Here is a 23,956-nt window from a genome sequence, read left to right as displayed (position 1 = left end):
AGGAGAATTATGCTCTCTAGCCAGCTTTTCCAGCTCTTTTGTCCTGAATTCTGGCAAAAGCAACCAGCCCATTTCTTCTTGAAGCCCTGTTAAAATAAATCTGATAAAACAAGTTCGATCAGCCAAGCTCTTTGGGCCTGCCACCCTAACAGGGGACTCAGCAAAGCAAGCACATTTCTCTCCAGGAAAACATTTTATTTAATAAAGTTGACTCTGGGTTGAGTGATGTATGCCATCTGGAGACACAGCATTCTCTCTCCACTCACTCCCTGCTCTAGAAAGAGCTCAATAAAAATACATTCATAAGTTCAGGGAAGGTTTATGTCATATCCGCAAGAGACATTTAAACTGGATTTTGAATAGGTGGTGACATCACACAGTCTACATTAGGTCGCTCAAAATGTTAACATTTTTATACTTCCAGATAATTTAATATAACACAAACTGGGAAATGGCAGTGCAGCTCCATACATACTCATTCAGAAGTAAGTTCTATGGTGTTCAGAGGCATTTCCCTCAAGGTAGGGATTCTGGAGAAATTCAATTTAGTTCACATTTAAAGGCAACTCTGTGAAATTTGCACTTTCTTTGTGTGTGTGTGTCAAATTGTTATTAAACTTTATCTTTACATATAAATTCCAGATTCCAAATTTGTTACACATTTTTTTAAACGTTGACTTTCTGTCTTTCTTTCCATGCTGTTCTTAATCCCATTTACATATTGCATTCTAATAAGCATTTCACCTAAGATTTATTCTTCTATTTCATGTATTATCATTTTTCTTCCACTCCTCATATTTCAAATCCCGCTCGCAATTTCATCTGATTATGGTATTTTTTTCAGATACCCCAAAAAGGGCTTCCATTCTTCCATCATGTTGGTTTCTTATTTTTGCCATTAGTTTTGCCAGTTCTGCATGGTCCATTCGCTCTAAAATCCATCTTCTTTCATTGGTGTTTTCTCTTTTCAGTTCTGTGTGTACAAGGTTCTAGCCATTGGACGACTTCCTGCGAGGCAATATGGCAAGCACCATGGCCGCACCAAGCTCATGGGGAATGCCAGCACCAACAGGGTTCTCTGGCTGGTCCCCACACTGCCGCCGTGAGCATGGGGGAGCCAGGGGCGCCCAACGCAAAGGTAGAGAGGGCTGTGCGGAGCCCCCAACCCCCTCCCTCCCCCTCCTCCAGGACTGGGATCGCCCCAACGGCGATCCAGCAGAGCTTGGAGATCTGGAGGCCTGCAAGCTAAGCAGACAACATAGCAGATGGCCTACCGCATCCAAACACTTACCAGCCTCCACCACCACAGCCCCCACTGGAGCCATCAAGAGAGAGGTAGGAGGGAACTGGGAGAACCAGGGAGGCCATGTTGAAGCACACAGCCCAGTCCAGACTTGGCACCCACCCAACTTCTCTGGTGACTGGCACTAGGGTAGTGGGCAGGAACCCATCGGGGAACCGCATAAAAGGTATTGCTGTGCGGGCCCTCCCCTGTCGGCAGAGGGGTGCCACTGTCGGTTGGAAACGGACACAGGATCCAAAAATTTTCTTTTCTTATACTTCATGTTGGTTATTTTGTATTTCTCATTCTCTTTTTGATGGAAAATAATTGTTGAAGTTGAAATTGTAAAGCCAACAAAAATTTATTTACAAAAAAATTCTTAATTTTAAAAGATATTTGTAAATACTTTCTTACTTACTTATTTAACTCTCAAGAATTAAAATGGCGGCACCCATAAAGGAGCCCTGAACCAACACAGGACACTTCCTGGGACCGGCCCTTCAGCCCTGACTTCCTCTTCTTTTTAATTTTTTATTTCTCATTTTTTTAAAATTAAATCGGGTGGGGGGGAGCTCACAGATTTTTTTTCTCCCCCTGCCCTCCCATTATTATCATCAGCTTAAAAAAACTTTTTATTCCACTTTATTGTTATTGTTATTACTATTGCTATTTTCCCTTTCCCCCTTTTTTATCTTTAAAGAGCACACACAGACACACATATAATAAAACAAATAAGTAAATAATAATTTGTTTCCCTCTCAAAGGGTTTTTTTATATAAAGTCATACCTTGGGTTACAGATGCTTCAGGTTGTGTTTTTTTTTTTGGGTTACGGACCGCCGAAACCTGGAAGTACTAGAACAGGTTACTTCCGGGTTTTGGCGGTTGCACATGCACAGAAGTGGTAAATCACACTTTGCGCATGTGCAGAAGCGCAAATCGCAACCCACGCGTCCACTGTGCTTTAAATTTTTACTTTTATTATTTTATTACACACATACAGACGCACAAACTTTCAGATATCCCCACCTCAACTTCTTTAGTTTTTCTTCTTTCAATTGATTTGGAGTGGGTGCTATGAGGCACCTGTAACTCTGCAAGTTCCTCAGAATGAAGTGGTTGAGTGGGCATTTATGGGGTAAGGCAATCTTGCATACCTTCTTTGACTGATAATTTTAATATATTTTTGTAAACCACTTACAGGTTTGTGGTATATAAATTTTGTCAGATAAATGCCAGCATGGTGTAGTGGTTAAGAGCGGTGGACTCGTAATCTGGTGAACCAGGTTTGCGTCCCCGCTCCTCCACATGCAGCTGCTGGGTGACCTTGGGCTAGTCACACTTCTCTGAAGTCTCTCAGCCTCACTCACCTCACAGAGTGTTTGTTGTGGGGGAGGAAGGGAAAGGAGATTGTTAGCTGCTTTGAGACTCATTAAGGGGAGTGATAAAGCGGGATATCAAATCCAAACTCTTCTTCTTCTTCTTCTTCTACCTTCGGATCAGGCTGTTTCTCTGAATGATTCCTTGAATGATTCCATACATTGGCCCCTTCCAACCACTCTGCCTTGCTCCTATAACAGTTCTGTGCCTGAAGCATCCATTTGCCTGCAGCAGAATCAACTGCCTACCCCACTCCCACTGCCTGTCGAATCCCTGGATGAGTCTGTGTTGGAGATACATGGACTCATGCAAAATACATGGAGTGTCCTCATTTCAGGCTAGCTCCTTCTTATTTTTCCACATTGGATGGGTGTGGCGGGGAGGACTGTAGGAATGAAATGCCTCCAGTCTTTTTTTCTGGTGGGGGTGTTTAGGAAACACTGGCTTGATATGGGATAGAGCAAAATCCACCTCCTGAGTCATCCAAAGGAATTCAAAGACCTTTATAGAAAGATTTCAAGATGGTGGGGTAAGGATGATGAGCAAGTTAGAACCACAGCAACCTAATAAAAACAGTTTTCTGGCCTACTATTTTTGATTTTATTTTTTCGCATCCCTGCGGATGGCAGCTTTAGATGTTTCTTCCTTCCAAACACTTGTTAATTCCTCATTATTTCCCCCTCCAACTGTTGTCATCACTAGCACTGTAGAGCCCCCTCCCACCTCCAGTGTGTGTTGACTGACAGCTTGATTCTTTCATCCCCAGAAGTGGTGATTTATCTTTTATTCATCTCTGCACATTAAGTGCCTGTCAGGCTGCCAAAACATTCTCTGTCTCTTCCATACAGATTTATCATTGTTAAGGGAACTGTGGATTTAAAGGACATGACATAAGTACTACCATAACCAGTTGCTTGGAGATCAGCACTGGTTTTCACAGAGGTGTGGGGCACAGGCAACGTGTTCTCCCAGGCAAGTGCTTTGGAAAGAAGGGAAGACGGACCCTTTAAAGTCTTTTGTTTTGGGCTCCTCCAAGTGACCTGGTTATTGTTCATTCACCCTGTGTCCAGTATTTACTGAGCATTTGTTTCTATTTGTTTTTGCGGGAGGCTAAATGACAACGAGCAAATTGGAAGTGGAACATCAGAGATCATTTTGTTTGCAAGGGTTATTCCTGTTAGCGTTCAAGTCAGATAACAAAGGGTCTTAGTGTCAGGTGTTGCTTAGCAACCAGACAGAGTGGTATGATGCTTGCTGAGGGAACATATACCCTGATTGGTTGTATCATTCCAAGAAGGTTTTCCCTGAGTAGTTGTCATATGTCTCCCTACTATAGACTGAACTGTAAAGAAAGACAAACCCTCTCTGTTTATTTCTTCTGAAGTTATACACTGTTCTTGTTCAGTTTACTCAGTAAAGTATTATCCATTTATTTTCTCTCTGGATTCAGTGTACATTAATTAGTGTCACATTCAAATGGCAGTTTATTCTGTTTTCACGAAGCCTCCTTAACTGTTAATTTCTACATTACATTTAAGCTTTCACACTATGTAAAAGCCACATCTGGAACTAAAGTGTAATATAGCAAAAGTTTCGCACTCATTTCCATGTTATTAGCAAATGGACTTTTTCTGGAAGCAAATGACGTGGAAATGGGCACTAGCTCTAAATTCCACTGTAAATCCAGAAGCTATTATGTTGTGTGAATGTTCAAGTATAATGCAGAACTTAACAGTTGGGGAAAGTCATGAAAACAGAATAAACTTCCATGTGAATGCAGCCCAGGTCACTCCCAGAGGGCTAGATTCAGCTAAGTCAGGGCAGTCCAACTTTTCATACCAAGAGTACTTTTACACAGAGCCTGCACACTGCATTGTCACAAATGGGGGGGGGGAGGCCAAACTTTGACAACCCCCCACCGCCGCCCTTGTGCTACCTTCCTAAAGCTGACTAAGTGAGGCATTGAGCTTTGGGAAGGAGGCACAAGGTCTCTGGCAGGGTACTAGAGCTTTCCCAAAGCTGAGAAAGCGCTACCTACCTAGGCTTTGGGAAGGAGGCAGGAGGATCCCGTCAGAGCCCTCATGCTTCATTCCTAAAGCTTGCAGTGCAAGAACTGGGGGGATGTCAGATGTTGTCAAGGGATGCCAAAAAAGGCCTCAAGGGCCACACAGTGAACCAGTCTGAGCTAAGCAGTTCTGCTAGTGGGGCTTTCTCCCCTCTCTTCTCCCTAAGCCCCAATTGCCCACCCCCACCCCAGCTTGTGTGTGCATGGAGCATAGCTGTCAACCTTCCCTTTTTTGTGGGAAACTCCCTTATTCCAGCGCCGTTTCCCACTGCTATCCCAGATTGTTAGATATCCCGTAGATTGTCCCCAGGACAGGTGAGGCTGCTGATCCCTTATTTTCGTGGCTGCTGATCCCTTATTTTCAAATCTGAAAGATGACAGCTATGGCATGGAGTACTCAAATAACAGTATGGAGGGGGGGGAGATGGTTCTGTTGGGCACGCAGAAATGCTTGTGCTGATGGAATGTTTATTTTTGTTGTTGTTCTTCTTGTTGTTAATTCATTTTCAGCACAGTGTTGAATTCCTCCCAGGGCATTCATCCTGCGTTCATCCTGATTCCTTAATGGAATGTTTATATGCCTTCCCGTTAATCATTAATTCTTCCTACACTTTTCAATTCATTTCCCCATCACTTTCCAATCCACAAGAATATTTCTTTCTTTTTTTAAAGTGGGTTTCTTGAAATAGGGCAACAGGCCACTTTAATGGTGCAGACTAAATTTCCAGCATGCCCTCCCTTCCCTGCAAGACAGTGGCAGTTTGGAGGGACCCTTTCTTTGTTGCCAGGTATATATTTGTTCTTTGGTGCATGAAAATAATATGGCCCATCTTGATTTGAACACATTTCCTTAATGAGAAGAAATGACTGGCTGTTGGGTGGCAGATTATTCTAACAGTGGCAATTATCTGATGGTAGTGAGTTAAGTGTGCTGTCAAGTGTTGAAGTAAGACTGCAGGGACCCAGGTTTAGAATCCCACTTGATGTTCTTGGGCAGATTATAGCACCCATCATCCTTGGCCAGCTGGAGCATGCTGGGTGGGGCTGGAGCTGGAGCCCACACCTTCACACATCTTTACTCAGAAATAAATTCAGTAGGATCGAAAGGAAATGAGCACAGGACTGCTGTCTAGAATAGATCATCCTGGAACAGTTGCTTTCTTAACCTAACGTACCTAAAGGAATTGTTGGAATAAGATGAGCAGAGGAAAGCCATGTATCTTCTTTGAGTTCCTTTGAGGAATAGTGGGATATAAATGCAAGTCTGCATTTGCATTGCTGACTCCTAGGGGCTGTGGGGGCTTCGGCCCCCACAATAAAATATTTGAGGGAGCTGGCCCCCACAAAGTTGGTGTGCATTCCCATTCAAATAGTTTGTGTGTACTGCATCATGTGATCGTTTATGTGGGGTGGAGCTTGCCTGGGCCCCCACAATATTTTATTCAAGTTGGCACCCCTACCTGCCCCCCTTTTAAGCTTTCAGTTATCTATCTATCTAATCTATCTATCTATCTATCTATCTCCCCAAGCTTCTTTTGTGTCTGGAAGTAGATGGAAAAGGGCATAGTCTATACTGTTGTTTGATGTACCTTTTGCTCCTGCCTCCAGTGTTTTGGCTAATCAGTGGAATAAGTGGCAGCCTGGGTTGTTGTTTTTAGTGTCATATAAAGTTAAACTTTTGTTTAATATTTAATGCATTTTATTTTATTGCTACTTTTAAAATATTTTATTTACGGTACTGCCCTTCAGCAATGCTTCTGGGGTGGTTTCACAAAAACACGATTCAACTCAAAGTAAAACATAATAAATTACAGAACGTTAAAATGACTGTAAACATCTTAGGCTCCTGGTGTTTATGCTTGAGCTGCACTGCTATGATTCCCTCTCCACAAAAACCCTGGCTAGGAGCCTGAGAAAATGTATACATGAAAGATTAATCTTCCAACTCATTGGTGTCTCAGGCCAGGAATGGGGGAGGCAATGGCATCATCCTAGAAACAAGGATGGACAAGAGTGTCAGTGGTGTGGTTAAGGGGGGTCTGGGACAGCAGCAGCACACTGAGCTTGTGAGGCCACCACTGCCATCCTGGGGTTTCTGGGACAGCAGCAGCACACTGAGCTTGTGAGGCCACCACTGCCATCCTGGGGTTTCTGGGACAGCAGCAGCACACTGAGCTTGTGAGGCCACCACTGCCATCCTGGGGTTTCTGGGACAGCAGCAGCACACTGAGCTTGTGAGGCCACCACTGCCATCCTGGGGTTTCTGGGACAGCAGCAGCACACTGAGCTTGTGAGGCCACCACTGCCATCCTGGGGTTTCTGGGACAGCAGCAGCACACTGAGCTTGTGAGGCCACCACTGCCATCCTGGGGTTTCCACAACCGTGACCTACCCCATCCTTATTTCAATGAATGTAGAGCTTCTGGGAGGACACCACCACCTCCATCCTCAGGAGGTGCCCCTCATTAATAAAACAAAAAACAAGTATGCATAACAAATAAGGTAAAGGTAAAGGGACCCCTGACCATTAGGGCCAGTCGCAGACGACTCTGGGGATGCGGCGCTCATCTCGTTTTGTTGGCTGAGGGAGCCGGCGTACAACTTCCGGGTCATGTGGCCAGCATGACTAAGCCGCTTCTGGTGAACCAGAGCAGCGTACAGAAACGCCGTTTACCTTCCCGCCGGAGCGGTACCTATTTATCTACTTGCAATTTGACATGCTTTCAAACTGCTAGGTTGGCAGGAGCAGAGACCGAGCAACGGGAGCTCACCCCATTGCGGGGATTTGAACTGCCAACCTTCTGATCGGCAAGCCCTAGGCTCAGTGGTTTAGACCACAGTGCCACCTCTGTATGCATAACAATTACATTTGCATAAATCTGCTTAACTTGCACTACCTATTTGGCTTCTTCAGGTCATGGGCAAAGGTTGATTGCTAAGTTGGCAAAGCCTCAACCATCCTACTCCCTATACCCATAATTGCAAAGCTGCCAACTCAGCCACCCTCTCGCCTTCAGCTTCCTTAGATTTAATCAGCCCATGTACTTTTATGCATTTTTCAGGCTGAAGAAACTTTCCTTAGGAGAATCAATTATGTACATTCCTTAGGAGAATCAATTATGTACCTCAAATAGTGTTGCCATTTTCGAACAGTGAAGATCAGGACAGAAAAGTTGTTGAGGGTTTTTTTTGCCCAAAGTTGTTTGACATGGGGGTTGACATACATCCGGATTTTCCCAGACATTTTGCTGATTTCCACCCGGTAACTGCTGTCAACTACAATGTTCCAGATGTGTCCAGAAGATTCTGGACATATGGCAACCCTACCTTAAAATATAATTAAATGGTGCAAATGAGTTGTGAACCACAGCTCAATTGAAGAGCATCTGTCTGGCATGCCGAAGGACACAGGTTCATTCCTTGATGTCTCCAGACAGGGCTGGGAAAAACTTCTGTCTAGAACCCAGGGGAGATGCTGCCTGTGATGAACTAGATGGACCAGTGGGCTGACTCAGTACAAGGAAGCTTCCTATGCTGCTGTGAGAGCTGTGGCTGGCTCAGGCAGTATTGCTACACAAATTTAGCATAGACTTGTATGACCCACCAAGCCAAAGGCAGTCCTATCACAATATAGGACAGCACACCAAAGATTCTGTAAACCTGCTCTGTTTTACCTCCTGCTTGAGACTACAAAAGCAGGGCAGCTGCAGGAGAAGCTGGTCCATTTGGGAAATGGGGCGCTGTCCCACCATCCTCCATCTGCCCTCAGCCAGCCCCTCCTGTCTGCCTTCTTCCTTACAACCAGTCCAGGAAATGGCTGGGGCTGCTAGCATCCTCCTCCTTAGTCTCATTAGTGTTGTCATTGTAAAACTCAGCAGGGAAGAAGAGGAAGATGGGGACATTGTGCCTGTCCTTGACAGTGGCTCCACTGGCTGTTAGACTCCCTGCCTCCAGCACCACTAGGTCTCTAATGTACACCAGTGGTCAGCTCCCAGGCAGGCTGCAATGTTGGTGGCTCTGGTGTTTAGCTTCATTGTGCACAAACCTGGTTGGTTTTGTTTAGCTTTCTACTCACCCTTTTAATCCAGAAGGACTGTTAAAGAGACCTACTTCAAACAGTGCAAAATGACAACATTGGGGCTGCTCTTACCTGCCCTGAAATATGACATTCCTCTGCGGTAGCACAGCCTCTCCTTCCCCTAAACTGGAAGTCTGAGGAAGAGAAGCCAGGTGCAGCAGCTGGGCTTTGGATGAGCTGCTAAGCCAGGTGTGGAGAACCTAGCAGGCAAGTAAGAGGCAGTATCAGCATTCAAGGGCACATTTCAGCCAAGCAAAAACACTAGAGGAGGGTACAAAGCAGGGCTGGTGAGGGATGTGGCCAGAGAGAGTCCAGAGGGTCAGATAGAGAGGTTTGGAGGGCCACATTTGGGACCCAGGCCTGAAGTTTTCTATCCCTGTGTTAAGACATGGCACTTGAACTGCTGTTTAACTTTGTATTTATGCAAAAAGCAGGCAGCCAAAGCTGGATAGGGATTGATTTCTAATCTTCTGAACCCTCTGCACTCTCTTTTATGCTTCCCAGGAGTGAATGCTCTTCATTCAGGAAGGACTGACTTTGAATTGCAGAGCTCCAGATACTCTGTGGTTTGGGACTGACGTAAAGTAGGGTAAGGCCTTAGTTGCATTATCTCCTTAATTACTGCACAGAGAGAGAGAGAGAGAAGGAGAGATGGGGGCTTTTTGTCTGGCAATTATTTCTGAACCGGTGGTAACAATCAGATCTTCAGCTCAAATTATTAAACTGGGAAGTCACACAGTAAGAATTGTCATATTGTAGTCTGTGGTTACAAATACCTTCGGGGCCCTCTACAGCCAGCAAACTCTGAGCTGTATTTTATTGACAGGTTAGATCCACCCATCTAATTTTACCTTCCGCACAATCAAACCAAGGGGGAAAGAGGGAAAGGGGTTTCATTTGAAGCCTGAGATATTGTGGGGAGATCTGAACTTTTTTCAGTCTTCCCTATCTTTCCCTATCTAAATTTTGATAGTTTGTTGCTTCAGATTTTGGGGGTTTCATTTTTGCGTGCCATTTGAGATTGTAAGTAGGGACGAGGAAATTTTTAGTAGATGGAGAGATGTGAGTTTCAGCAAGGCACAAAGTCCTGCATACTGGATACATTCAAAATTCAAATGTAAGGGAAAAGGGAATTATTGCTATTGCTTAATTGCTTCCTCCCAAAGAAGCCTCCCAAAGAAGTACAGGTGGCGACCATTTTAGGCACATCCAAATGACTCATGATTGCTGATGCTTGGGTCCTTTTAGACCAGAGAAGGAAAGATTGGGGGCGGAACGGGGCAGGGTGCATTTTTACATGCTCCACCAACATTCAGGGGGCTGGGAGCAGAACCTGCACAAAATGGTTGCTACCTCTAGAGTCACTTTAGAACAATAGTTCCCAAATTCTTTTGGACCATCGCCCCCTTGGTTCCATAAACTTACCCCCAGTGCCCTCTACCATAGCCCATAAAAAGCATTGTTCAGAATAGTGGTTTGCACAACCCACTAAGGAAGATAATAACACAAGAAAACTGAAAACAATAAAAATTAATTGCAATTTTTTTCAACGTCCAATTAAAACAATTTTGTTTAAAGTCCAGTTAAAACTAAAAATCACACAGCGTATTTACTACAAGCACAGTGTATTCACTACAAGGTGCTACAACTGGCAGAAAAATCATTAAGTGGGCCACCAAGACCACCAGCAATTTTCAAGTGGTCCCATGTTTGGGAACCACTTATACAAAGCAAGGTTACTTACTTTGTAGGCCCAGAAGAAGAGGCTCCAACCCACAATAACTGGAGACAATATTTATCTCTATAATCATCAGTTGTTCCATTTCTACACCCTTATTTCATAGCCTGGAATAAATATTAATATTAATTATTATTATTATTTATTTCATATCCCACTCCTTTCTCTGAGGTGCTCAGTGTGGCATATGTGGTTCTCCCCTTCCTCATTTAATCTCCACAACAACCCTATGAGGCAGGTTAGGCTGAGAGAGAGTGACTGGCCCAAGGCCACCCAGTGAGCTCCATGGCTGAGTGGGGTTTTGAACCTTGGTCTCCCAGGTTCTAGTCAAATACTCTAACCACTACCCCACACAGGCTCTCACATCATCCATCCATCCCTGGGGCATTATTTTAACATTTTATGTCTGAAAAATATGGGGAGGAAACCTTCAGATTAATAGGATACCCCCTCTTTTAAAGATATTTGTAATGTGTTGTAGTTTTAGCCCACCTGTAGTTCTGAGGGATATACCCCTTTGACTGACTGTATTAATTGATTCTTGCTGTGAAATTGTACTCCCTATTTTTCTGCTGTTGATTCTCTTATTGTTTTAGTTGCCCTGCCTTGCTATTGATTCTTGTTTTACTGAAATTGTAATTTTTAACCTGTTTTATTTTGTGCATTGCCCTGAGAACTATTGCTGCTGGGCAACTGATAAATGGAATGAATGAATGAATGAATGAATGAGCTCTCTTCTAGTGCAGTGAGGGCAACAGGCTTTTAAACCCCCTTTAAAGGAGAGCTAGACAATACATAGACCAGGGGTTGTCAACCTGGTCCCTACCATAGCTGTCAACCTTACTTTTCTTTGCGGAAAATTCTCTTATTTCAGCGCCCTTTCCCGCTGCTATCGCAGATTGTTAGATATCCCGTAGACTGTCTCTGGGACAGGTGAGGTTGCTGATCCCTTATTTTCAAATCCAAAAGTTGACAGCTATGCTGCTGATCCCTTATTTTCAAATCTGAAAGTTGACAGCTATGGTTCCTACCACTCACTAGTGGGTGTTTGAGGATTCTAGGTGGGCAGTAGGGGGTTCTATGGCACAACCTGAATCCTTCTTCCATCGAACACTGGTGGGCGGTAAGGAAATTTTACCATCAAGAAAGATTCATTAGTGGGCGGGCAGTAGGTTTAAAAAGCTTGACTACCCCTGGCATAGACAAACAGACAGGTCTATTGATGGCTATTAGCAAGGGTAGCTAAACTGAATCTCCAAATCCAGGAAGAGTGTGCCCCATTTGTCGGGAGACAGGTTGAGAGGTAGCCCTGGCTGGCTGACCACTGTGTGGAACAAAATGATGAACTAGTCAGACCTTTGATCTGATCCAGCAGGGCTCAGCTTACCTTCTTAAGCCTTTGGAAGGTCACTTTGGGTCAGGGGCCCAAATCAGCATCAATGTATAGAGTGCCTCCAGGCATATCAAGATAGTGGGTGGCTAAGGTCTTACTGTTACAGCACTTTGCACCATGCACAGCTGTCTTGTAAACAAAGTTTTCTTAATGAAAAGGCTTTAAAAGGAGAGGAAAGGACAGGAGAACTGGGTCCCAGAAGAAAGCACTCGTGGTTTGCTAGGAACGTCAGAAGATTCTGATAAAAACAAAAATGGGAACAGAAATTGCCAGTGCTTGCCTATTCATCCCATGTCTCCACCCCCATCGTTCAGCCTGAACACTGAGGTCCAGCTCCGAGGGCCTTCTGGCGGTTCCCTCGCTGTGAGATGTCAGGTAACAGGGAACCAGGCAGAGGGCTTTCTCAGTAGTGGCGCCTGCCCTGTGGAACGCCTTCCTGTCAGATGTCAAGGAAATAAACAACTATCTGACTTTTAGAAGATATATGAAGGTAGCCCCGTTTAGGGAAGTTTTTAATGTTTGATGTTTTATCGTGTTTTTAATGTTTTGTTGGGAGCCGCCCAGAGTGGCTGGGGAAACCCAACCAGATGGATGGGGTATAAATAATAAATTGTTGTTGTTGTTGTTGTTGTTGTTCTTCTTCTTCTTCATAATAATAATAATAATAATAATAATAATAAATTTTATTTATATCCCGCCCTCCCCAGCTGAGCCGGGCTCAGGGCGGCTAACAACAATCAAATAAACAATCAAATAATAACACATTCTAAAAATATTTCATTATAAAAATTAGTTAAAATCAAATTGATGGCAACCGATTAAACAAAATTCTGTGCAGGTTGCCAGAGGAGGGAGTCAGGCTGCGCCCTGACCAAAGGCCTGGCGGAACAACTCTGTCTTGCAGGCCCTGCGGAAAGATGTCAGGTCCCGCAGGGCCCTAGTCTCTTGTGACAGAGCATTCCACCAGGTTGGAGCCGCAGCCGAGAAGGCCCTGGCTCTAGTTGAGGCCAGCCTAACCTCTCTGAGGCCTGGAACCTTGAGGGTGTTATTATTTGCAGACCGTAGGTTTCTCTGTGGGGCATACCAGGAGAGGCGGTCCCGTAGGTACGAGGGTCCTAGGCCGTATAGGGCTTTAAAGGTTAAAACCAGCACCTTAAACCTGATCCTGTACTCCACCGGGAGCCAGTGCAACTGGTATAGTACCGGATGAATGTGATCTCGCAGCGAAGACCCCATAAGGAGTCTCGCCGCGGCATTCTGCACCCGCTGGAGTTTCTGGGTCAGTCTCAAGGGCAGCCCCACATAGAGCGAGTTACAATAATCCAGTCTGGAGGTGACCGTCGCATGGATCACAGTGGCTAGGTCAGGGCGAGAGAGATAAGGGGCCAACTGCTTAGCTTGGCGGAGATGGAAAAATGCTGCCTTTGTTATAGCTGTAATCTGCGCCTCCATAGAGAGGGCGGTATCGAAGATTACACCCAAACTCTTAACGGATGGTGCTGGCACTAATTGCACCCCCGCAAGAGATGGGAGTTGCCCCCTCGATCCCATATCGTCCCGCCCCAGCCAGAGGACCTCTGTCTTCAAAGGATTTAACTTCAACCGGCTCCCACGTAACCATCCAGCCACAGCTTCCAGACATCTAGTCAGTGTGTCTGGGGCCGAGTTAGGATGGCCATCCATCAACAGATAGAGTTGGGTGTCATCAGCATACTGATGGCAACCCAGCCCAAAACTCCGGACAAGCTGGGCGAGGGGGCGCATAAAGATGTTAAAAAGCATCGGGGAGAGAATCGCACCCTGAGGCACTCCACACACCAAGGAGTGATGCGATGACAATTCCCCCCCAAGCACCACCCTCTGTCCCCGATCAGAGAGAAACGAGCGCAGCCATTGAAGGACTATGCCCTGGATCCCCACGTCGGCAAGGCGGTGGTCCAGGAGTTCGTGATCGACCATGTCAAAGGCTGCTGACAGATCTAGAAGAATCAGCAGCCCCGACCCGCCTCGATCCAGCTGCCTGCGGAGATCATCTGTTAGGGCGACCAGAGCCGTCTCGGTCCCATGACCGGCACGGAAGCCGGACTGGAATGGATCCAAAGCAGATGTTTCATCCAGAAACCTACCAAGCTGTTCAGCAACCGCTCTGTCAATCACCTTACCCAGGAATGGAAGATTCGAGACCGGGCAGTAATTGGATAGATCTAAGGGATCTAATGATGTTTTCTTTAAGAGCGGACGCACCACCGCCTCCTTCAGTTCCCCTGGGAATATCCCGGTGCCAAGGGACAAATTGATGATATCCCCCAGGGGGGCCCGCACCTCGTCTGGACACGCTCTAATCAGCCATGACGGGCACGGGTCAAGAGGACAGGTGGTGGGCTTTCCAGCTTGGAGGAATCTGTCCACATCAGCTGGAGATATCCGGTCAAAGTGGTCCAATACTGGACCCGAGGACAGTCGAGGGGCCTCCAGTTCCTTTATTGTATCCAAATTGGCAGGAAGGTCATGGCGGAGCAACAGGACCTTCTCCGCAAAAAAGCTCGCAAATGCCTCTTCTTCTTCTTCTTCTTCTTCCTCTTCCTCTTCCTCTTCCTCTTCTTCCTCTTCTTCTTCTTCTTCTTTCCAGAAGGGAAATCAATCCTGTGAATATGATCAGAGCTCACCATTATTGTTGCTTTCAGAGTGTAAACAATATGTAAATGGTGCTCCCCTCCATTTGTATTGTGTTTCCTCTGCATTGAAATGAATGGGGTGAAATGACGTAACATCAACGTGATTTCCATAGTTAAAGACATAAACTACATACCACATCAGACAGAGAGATGTATAATGTTGTTTTTGGCAGAAAACAAAGTGCAGTGAAACAGAAACAGTGCAGTGTGCAAGGAATACATGACAAAACAGAAAATGACGCCTTCTTACATACATAGGGCTTGGGGGCCCCAGACCACTTCTGAACAGCATCCTTGGTTTGTGCCTTCTTGGTGATTCCCCATTGTCACTTTTAAAAAAATAAAAGAAAATTGTCCCTGCTGATGACATTGCTGTTAGCAGTCAAGAATAAAGATTGGCAGGGAGGTATTGCCATTGCCTGCGGTCCAGCAAGTGTCAAGGCAGGAGAGCACTGTCAGTCTGTAGAGAACAAATGGATACTGTAGTAGAGCCTTATGAGAGCATACGTGCAAAAGAAACACGTTTGCTCCTTCTCTGTGTTAATGAAGAGAAAGAGAGAGATTGATGGATTGCAGCCTGCTAAGGAATGCTCAGGTTATATTATAGCTATCAATCCCCATAAATAAACATGTAAGACCAAGCAACAAATCATATAAGTTTTCATACAATATTGTGTAGTGTTCATGAGGAGACTCTCAATTTCACTGTTTATTGATTTTTTGGATGTGCTCATCTTTCTTTCTTTTTGATTATTAGAATAATTTCTATGCCTCTTTTCATTTGACTGCTTTTGATGGGGCTACAGTTCTTCTGAAGGAGTAGGTGCATAGCTTGGGGGTCCTTCTGGGTCCTTTGCTGTCACTTGAGGCTTAAGTGGTCCTGGTGGTGCAGAGTGCCTCCCACATTCAGTCACTGTATGCTGCTGACACAAGAATGGAAAACCGAAGGCTCTTGATTTCAGCAAAAAAAACTTCTGCATGCTCCTGATTTCCGCAAGAACAATATATACTTCTACACTGCCTTATCTTGATTTGTAATCAAGCATTCTCTAATAACAAAGATTAATCTGTTCAAACTGTTTCACTGACAGAATTTGCATCTCTCTTTTCTTCTCTCTCCTACTAACACCTGGTTAGAAACAATAGTGCAGGTTGTGAGCACTTGTTTGGCAAATTTCACACTGGAAACCAGCTAAGCATTTTTTACAGAAATGTGATGGTTTTTGATAGATGTCCAATGTAATTGTAGTAATGTTATTGTTTAGCTCCAAGCCGAAAGGAACCTAAATTCCCGGTTGCAGGTGCAAATAAGGAAACGTGCAAAGTAATATAGTTTTCATATTAAACAACAACAACAAAATCAGCAACGACAAAAGAAGAGGAAGAAGAAGAACTTACTCAGAATAAAGTAGACATTGAAAAACATAATGAACAATATTCTCTTTAAACATTTTACAAAACACAAAAACACTGTTCTGGGGGTAAAAAGGCTGAGGGAATTACCTTAAATCTTAATTCTGTAATGGCATTCCTATGTGAAGCTAAGGCAATGAGTTCTCATAACGTCGCTTGATGCATTGATGCAGCCTGGAAAATCTTGGAGTACAAATAATTAACATATGAGTCAAAGTCTGTACAATCTATATATTGCACTAAGCATTAGTTAGGAGCAACGCTGGAAAACCATGACAATGCCTGGATAAAATATGGAGAAATGGATACAGGGTTGCGGGGGTATGTAGACACCTCTTAACTTGTAGTGTACAAAGGTAAGAGTAATCCCTGTTGCCTCTAGTGCTGCCCACCATTGGCATGCAAGCCCCATAAGTTGCCCCCCCCATAACTGGTGTTATGATAGAGAATGTAGGAGATAGCATGTTCCATAGCATCTAGTTATAGTCAGTGCTGGTTCTGGCCTGACCATTAGATAGAGTGAGACAGTTGCCTTAGGCAGGTAATGCTGGGTGTCAGGAAAGGGCAGTGAATGCTCATTTATTTCATGTATTGCTATTGTATTTCTACTGCCAGGGTAAAAGACTCCTGGGATTTTCTGTCTTGGGTGCCAAAAGAAATACCAGTTGCTGGGAACCGAGTGCTGTTGTGCTCATATCCTGCTTGTGAGCTTCCCATATAGGAAACTGGTTGCCACCTGTGGGAACAGGATGCTGGACTAGATGGGATACTTTGTCTGGTCCAGCAATGCTCCTCTTAAACTTTTGAAAAGGGGCACAAATATGTATTTTTATTTATATATCTCTATATCTCCATGTCTCTCTCTGTGTGTGTCCTTTGCTAAAACAAGCCCAATTATCACACTGAGCAAAAGTGAAAACGAGCTGCTTGTTTCAACTTAGCCCTAATCAGACTCAAAATATACTGAGGGCATCATGCAAGAGAGAGAGAGAGAGAGAAACCATTAACTGTAATCAAGATCTAAATAAGGGATGGCACCATAATTAGTAGATCAAATAAGGATTAATGGTATTTAATTTCCACTGCCCTGCTTGTTTTCTTTGAAGGAGTCCATCTCTCTTGCACACTAAATAATCTTCAGACCTCTATGGCCAACAAGAACAAACTACTGTGCTGAGATACTGCCCAGATGATAAAATGTTTTCCTCTTCCTTACCAAACATTTGATCCATGAGAAATTATTTGTCACCCTCCTCCTGCCTAGCACGGAACTGGTTCAGAGTAAATTGGAAATGGTGTTGAGCTTTTAAATGTTTTAAGTTGCCACACAATCTGACACTGGGTCTGTGTACCTGAAGGCATCTATCATTGTAGATTACTTTCCATATAGACAAGGACAGGGAAATAAGTTTCCTTACAGTATATAATTTAGAAGGAAAGGACGGAACAATCTGGTCTATGTTGGTATTACAATCCTGGTAAAATTAAACCCACAGCTTGAGAATTCTTAGTCATTCTGTGGGAAATTGCTCTGTGATCATGCTTAAAGCTCACTGGAGATTAAGTTGATTTTGTGGTCAAATCAGAGGTCCAAAGTCTGTGCTGAATGTACACTGCAGTTTTCAAGCACATTCAAAGCGCACACATCCCAAATCCTGGGAACTGTATTATTATTATTATTATTATTATTATTATTATTATTATTATTATTAACATTTGTATAATGCCCTTCATCCAAAGACCATGGTACAGTTCACACCATAAGAATACAAAATGAAAATACAAAATACATACATAAAACAAAAACAACTCAATAACACCTTTCCCACAGATACATTTTAAAGAGTGTTAATCAGCCAAAGGCCTGGTTGAAGAGGAATGTTTTCACCTGGCATATATGTAATGAAGGCGCCAGGTGAGCCTCCCTGGGGAAAGCATTCCATGAACAGGGAGCCATTGCAAATAAAGAACCCTTTCTTGTGTTGCCACCCTTCAGATTTCTCATAGAAGGCCTCTAATGATTGCAGGGTCTGAATCAGTGGATATGGAAAGAGGTGGTCCTTGAGGTATTGCAGTCCTGAGCCGTTTAAGGATTTATAGGTAAGAACCAGTGCTTTGAATTGTGCCTGGAAAGTTTGTTTTTAAGGGTCATGGGAATTGTAGCTCTGGAAGGGGTAAAGTATAATTCCCATTCTTACTCTTACTCTTATTTCAGGGAGGGGAAATGTGCTTTAAAGCTATAGTGTATATGCAGCCTAGGTCGAACATGATAATGATAGGCCTGTCTTGCAGTCCAATCTTACACAGGATTGTTTAGAAAGTTGGATCCCTAATGATTATATAAGGGGCACCACCAGCCACTTGGTGGTGCAATTCCATGACCTTAGCTAAGGTGCTACATCATGTCTTGTTCTATCTTGTCATTGTGTTGTCTTGGAAATGTTCTTATAAAGAACAGATCGGTGTTGGAGGCTTGTGCTGACAGTTTAACTGGCAGATCTCTTAATAGAGCATTTTATTCTAAGACAGTATTACAGATAACTTTGTTCAAAAGAGCTTAATTCCAAGTAAGCATGCATAAGGTTGCAACATATTACAGAAAATTGGGGTGTTGGGTTGGGGAACCAAATTGTACTGAAAACAGCTGGATGGAGGATGCTTGCATGTCCCATCTTGTCTTGTCATGGGTGAATTCAGTCTCCAATAATCAATAACTAGTTAAATTCTCCGCATCATTTCCAGCTTCAACATTTATAGGGAGAACGATTCATTTCACCAGTCTAACTCCTTGGCCCAGTTCAGACATGAAACCTGAACCCATATCCATAGTCCCCTCCTCAGAAATGTTCCATACAAATCAGGATACTATAGCTACCAGATGTGGAACAAGCCACGATGATAGGTGAGGTCCCTGCAGACTGGAAGTGGGCAAATATTGTTCCTATCTTCAAAAAGTGGGGGAAAGAAGACCCAGGTAACTACTGACTGGTGAGCTTGACATCAATACCAGGAAAGGTCTTAGAACAGATAATTAAACTGTTGTTTTATGACCCCTTAGAAAAGGAGTGTAATGACTAAGACCCAGCATGGGACAAAATCACCCATGATACTCTTGTGGAGAAGCTGGTAAAATGTGGATTGGACAAGATGACTCTTAGGTGGATTTACAGCTGGTTGGCTCACTGAACTCAGAGAGTGCTCACTAATGGTTCCTCTTCCTCCTGGGATAAAGGGACAAGTGGAGTGCCACAGCACTCTGTCCTGGGCTCATTGTTGTTCAACATATTTTTAAATGATTTGGATGAGGGAATTGAGGGGATGCTCATCAAATTTGCAGGTGGCATCAAACTGGGAGGGGTAGGTAATACCACTGAAGACAGAATCAGGATTAATTATAACCTTAATAGATTGGATAACACAGTCATCCTCTGAAATCTGCACTTATTCAGATATTGCAGTGCAGTTCTCCAACCAGTTCTCCATATGTACAAAAACACATATTCTAGGATAAATTGTTCTTTAAAATGCACATACAGTGGTACCTCAGGTTACAGACACTTCAGGTTACAGACTCCACTAACCCAGAAATAGTACCTTGGGTTAAGAACTTTGCTTCAGGATGAGAACAGAAATCATGCTCTGGCGGCGCGGCAGCAGCAGGAAGCCCCATTAGCTAAAGTGGTGTCTCAGGTTAAGAACAGTTTCAGGTTAAGAACGGACCTCCAGAACGAATTAAGTTCTTAACTCAAGGTACCACCGTATTTGTGAAAATGACATACAATGTTGTTATTTAGTCGTTTAGTCATGTCCGACTCTTCGTGACCCCATGGACCAGAGCATGCCAGGCATTTCTGACTTCCACTGCCTCCCGCAGTTTGGTCAGACTCATGTTTGTAGCTTCGAGAACACTGTCCAACCATCATGTTTGTAGCTTCGAGAACACTGTCCAACCATCAAATTTGTCCATGGAGTTTTCTTGGCAGGGATACTGGAGTGGCTTGCCGGTTCCTGCTCCAGGTGGATCACGTTTGGTCAAAACTCTCCACTATGACCTGTCCATCTTGGGTGGCCCTGCACGGCATAGCTCATAGCTTCTCTGAGTTATTCAAGCCCCTTCGCCACGACAAGGCAGTGATCCATGAAGGGGGACATACAATAATGCATTGCATTAGGGAAAATTGGTTTGCTGGTGAATTTTCATGAGGAAATAATTCCATCTCTCCCCAAACAAAGCGATGTGGAGAACTGAATTTAAGATTGGAACAATGAAAAACTGAGAGAAACTGAAACTGATAGATTCACCCATCCCTTCATGTAGCACATGTGCTCTGTCACTGAGGTGTGGCTCCATCCATGAAATCCTTGCCATCCTTTCCCATATCTCTGCCACTTACAAACCCCATGGCCTACAGCTTTTCTATCATTGGCTGGTTTGTGACATGGGTCCACCTCCTTCAGGTTGCAGTTTATCTTCTTAGGCAGCAAGAATTCTCATGCCCCAAGTTTGCCCCCATCTTCAGAACTGGGACAATTCAGCAGCAGAGTAAAACAAGGCAGGTTTTTGATGCTCTGGGACACTCAGATGAGTGACATAAGAACCATCTGTGCCTGTTCGATTCTAATTTACGAAGCAAAGAGTGCAGGTCCCCAGAAGATTCTATTCTTAGACCTTGTATAACACAATGAAATTGTGATGGGTTTGAAGAACATTTTTGAACACTGACTTAACTGTTTTGCACTGTTTCTATAAATGAAGTCCATTGTGCTAGCTGGCTCACGTATCTTTTATGCCTCATATTCACCTCTCTACATCTTTGTTCTTCATTGTTCATTTACCAATATAGTATTTGGATGCATCATCAAAAAGATGCTCAAGTGAATTATTTAACTGATGCGGCAATCATAAACATGCACATATGTGCTCTCTCTCTCTCTCTCTCTCACACACACAATTCTCAATAGAAAGCACGTGCAGTACTCTGATATAATTTTCAGAATGAGTTTTTAAAAAGTTGATGTGTCTTTTAAACTATATTGATAAATTCATCAAGCACATAATTAAAGACAAGTGCAATCTCTGCACTGCTGGTTAACATGAGGTAAAACTGAAATCTATGTGATGAATATCTTTAGTCAGTCAAACGGCCTTGCTAAATTCCACAGTTCTTACTTTTTGCTCCATTAAGCCCTAAATGATGACAGTGAAGTAGGCATGACAGTGATAAAGTTGCCCTTTCACAACTGTAATTTCCTGGGCTGAGTGCAGATTGGCCCACAAAGTTCAAGAAGAGATGCAAAATAAATTACAGCTGTTTTACAGCAGGACACCATAATCAGATCAAATTCCTTTTGCTGTTTAAATGAGGAACTGAGTTACAGACATGCCCCCCCCATCATATTCAAGCTAGGAATGGGGGAAGAAATTAAATTCACTTTGTAGCACAAAATACTGACAAAAGCACAGCCATCCTTAAAAATTCATACTTCTCTGAATTTTGCAATGCAGTTCTCTAGCCAAGTATTGTGTACAAAAATGCATACACTAGAATGAAGTGTGCAAAATAAATTAGAAAATGCACACTAAAATGATGCTGAATTTCCATGGTATTGTTTCCCTGCAAAGTGATGTGAAAATGTGAACTGAATTTAAGACCAGAACAACGAGAAAACAAAATGACAGATTTGTGCATCCCCATTTTAATCTTCAAATACGGAGATGGAATGAGACTGCAGAGACATTGTACATTGTGGGATGGGTGGAGGCAGGGTGCAGCTCTGCCCACACTGTGGAAGTGTACAACTGCTGTCAAGGTAGCTGGTAGCCACTGGTGTTGTCATCAGCTGAGCCACTGCCTCCATTTTGCCCCTTTTCAATAGCACATTTTCTTGCTTGTCCCCTTGGATTGCAATGCACACTTGCTGCCAGCAAAATTCCTTACTACCTGAGGGCACTATTAGACTACCTGTTTGTTGAGCATTTATTCTGATTTGTTTGTGGGAAGGTTAGATGATGTTGCATCAAAGCAAGTGTTGTGCCATATTTTCTGGTGCATTTTTCCAGTTGCTTTCCTTATCACAAAAATCTGATTATTATTTTTTACAGAAGCAGGGTTTGTTGCACAAGACCTCCCAATCCACTATAACTGTACAACCTGACTTATGCTAGTATGAGATTGAATTCCACATGAAAACAGTGGCAGTCTTGAAAGCACCCTGAATCTGTTAGATCCAAAGTTTTATGCCTGGCATATAAAACCATATATAGAAACATCATTTGAGCAGTTCAAATCCCAATGGCGATGTTGGGTCCAACCATTATACAAGGGGGAATCCATTACTGGAAGTCAAGTATAGCCAACATGGTGCCCTCCCAGATGTTGTTGGATTTCAATTTCCTTCATCCCTAGCCAGAATGGCCAGTGGTTAGGGATGATGAGAGTTGTAGTCCATGTTTGGCTACCATTGCTATAAGCAGAGGTACTTGAGGAGGAATGGTAGAAGGTTGCCATGGCTGCTGCTTTCCAGTATCTTCTGCCTGAGGTGATTGACTAGCTATTCCTAATGGCTGGTCTGGTCCTGTGGCCTCAAGACCAGCAGATGGTTCCACAGATGGCAATTCATCTTCTCCTAAGAGCAACAAGTCCCCCAGGCTGATGAGCCAAGCTGAGGTCAACATTACAGGGCCAGATATGATCCATTGTGCTTCTTGTACTGCTTGTTTCTGGTGGAGCTAGAAGTGTAGTATCTCTCCCAGTGCAGTTGAGATCAGTCCAGCAGTTCCTGCCACTTGCACATTGAGTGAGGCTCCTATCCTGGGCCTACAGACTTCCTGGTTCCAACCTCCCCCCGCACCAGTGCCTTACAAGGGTTTAACAGTAAGAAATAGATAGCCTTGGGACCTTTGTCAATATGAAGGTCACTTGTAAAACTCTGGCTGAATACCTTAAAAACACTTGGAACTGCTATGTAGTTTGTGTCATTTCCTAATAGCCTATTTTGAGGACTGGGGGAGTTTGTACACACAGGTCCCGCTATAAGAACACTCACTATGTGAAAATTCAGTTCTCCAAACATAAAGAATTATGCCCAAACCCAGGGAGGATTTAGGGCTGTGCAAGTGGTGTGGTCGCACTGGGTGTGCTGCTGAGAAGGACGCCTTCTCAAAGCCCAGTAAGTGCCCAGTAAGGGCTCTCACAGGGTCCTATAATGTTCCTGCCTCCTTCCCCAAACCAGGCAAACCGTTAGTGGGCTTTGGGAAGGAGGTAGGGCTCTAGGACTTGGCAGAACCTCATGCCTCCTTCCCAAAGCCTGTCTTAAACCTGTGCCATGAGGGCTGGGGGAGGGCATGAAATGTTATTTTACTAAGGTCTGTCCTTGCCAAGCCTTTTTTTAGGAGCGTGACTGATTCAGATGTCTCAACAAGTAGAGTTTGCTCACTTCCTTACTTGTTTGTGCTTTGCTGGTCAGCGGACGTCATTTGGGGCAGAAACTTAACATAACCAAGGAGTACGATATGGCAAATATTGCACACAAGTCCTTCACACATCAAGATATTTTGTACCAGAGTGTCTTTACTCAAGTGCAACATGTAAAGTTAGAATGGGCTCCCAGCGTGGGCATTGACACCTGCCCTCCCTGATAAGAAGGAATTAAAGATAAATCCAAACAGGAGTTTGTCTCAAATTGGAATGGTTTTAAGGAATACTTGAAGAGCAATTGCTGCAATTTGAAAATGGTAACAGCCTTTGAGCAGTTTCTGCAGATAACAAATTTAAAAGGAAAATCAATAGATAAGAAAATATTGTAAATAAAAAGACAATGGACAAATATAGGCAATAAGTTTATTAGTACAAAATGGAAAAGAAGGGAAGTCCCTTTATGAAGAATATTATGATTTTAAAATTACATCTTTTTTTTCTTTTTTGTGTACAGT

The 23,956-nt window shown here is 43.7% G+C and overlaps 2 long non-coding RNA genes across 3 annotated transcripts in view; one reads left to right on the top strand and one right to left on the bottom strand.

Moving 5' to 3' along the window:
• Positions 1 to 23,956, bottom strand: part of LOC309524006 — a 212,032-nt gene that overhangs the window by 6,150 nt on the left and 181,926 nt on the right. The window lies entirely within an intron of this gene.
• LOC309523982 overlaps positions 1 to 23,956 on the top strand; it is an 84,450-nt gene that overhangs the window by 46,396 nt on the left and 14,098 nt on the right. Inside the window, exon 4 of one of the 2 annotated variants that reach the window (XR_014215706.1) lies at positions 972 to 1,073. The exons of the other annotated variant lie outside the window; for it this stretch is intronic. This is a non-coding gene — a long non-coding RNA (uncharacterized lncRNA). Of the gene's footprint in view, positions 1 to 971; positions 1,074 to 23,956 lie in introns of those variants that run through there. 2 annotated transcript variants of the gene reach the window in all.

This window comes from Podarcis vaucheri (genome assembly GCF_965113315.1).
Source record: "Podarcis vaucheri genome assembly, chromosome: Z".
Taxonomy (NCBI): Eukaryota; Metazoa; Chordata; class Lepidosauria; order Squamata; family Lacertidae; genus Podarcis; species Podarcis vaucheri.
Note: the sequence above shows the minus strand (reverse complement) of the source record. Positions and strands in the feature narration are given on the sequence as shown.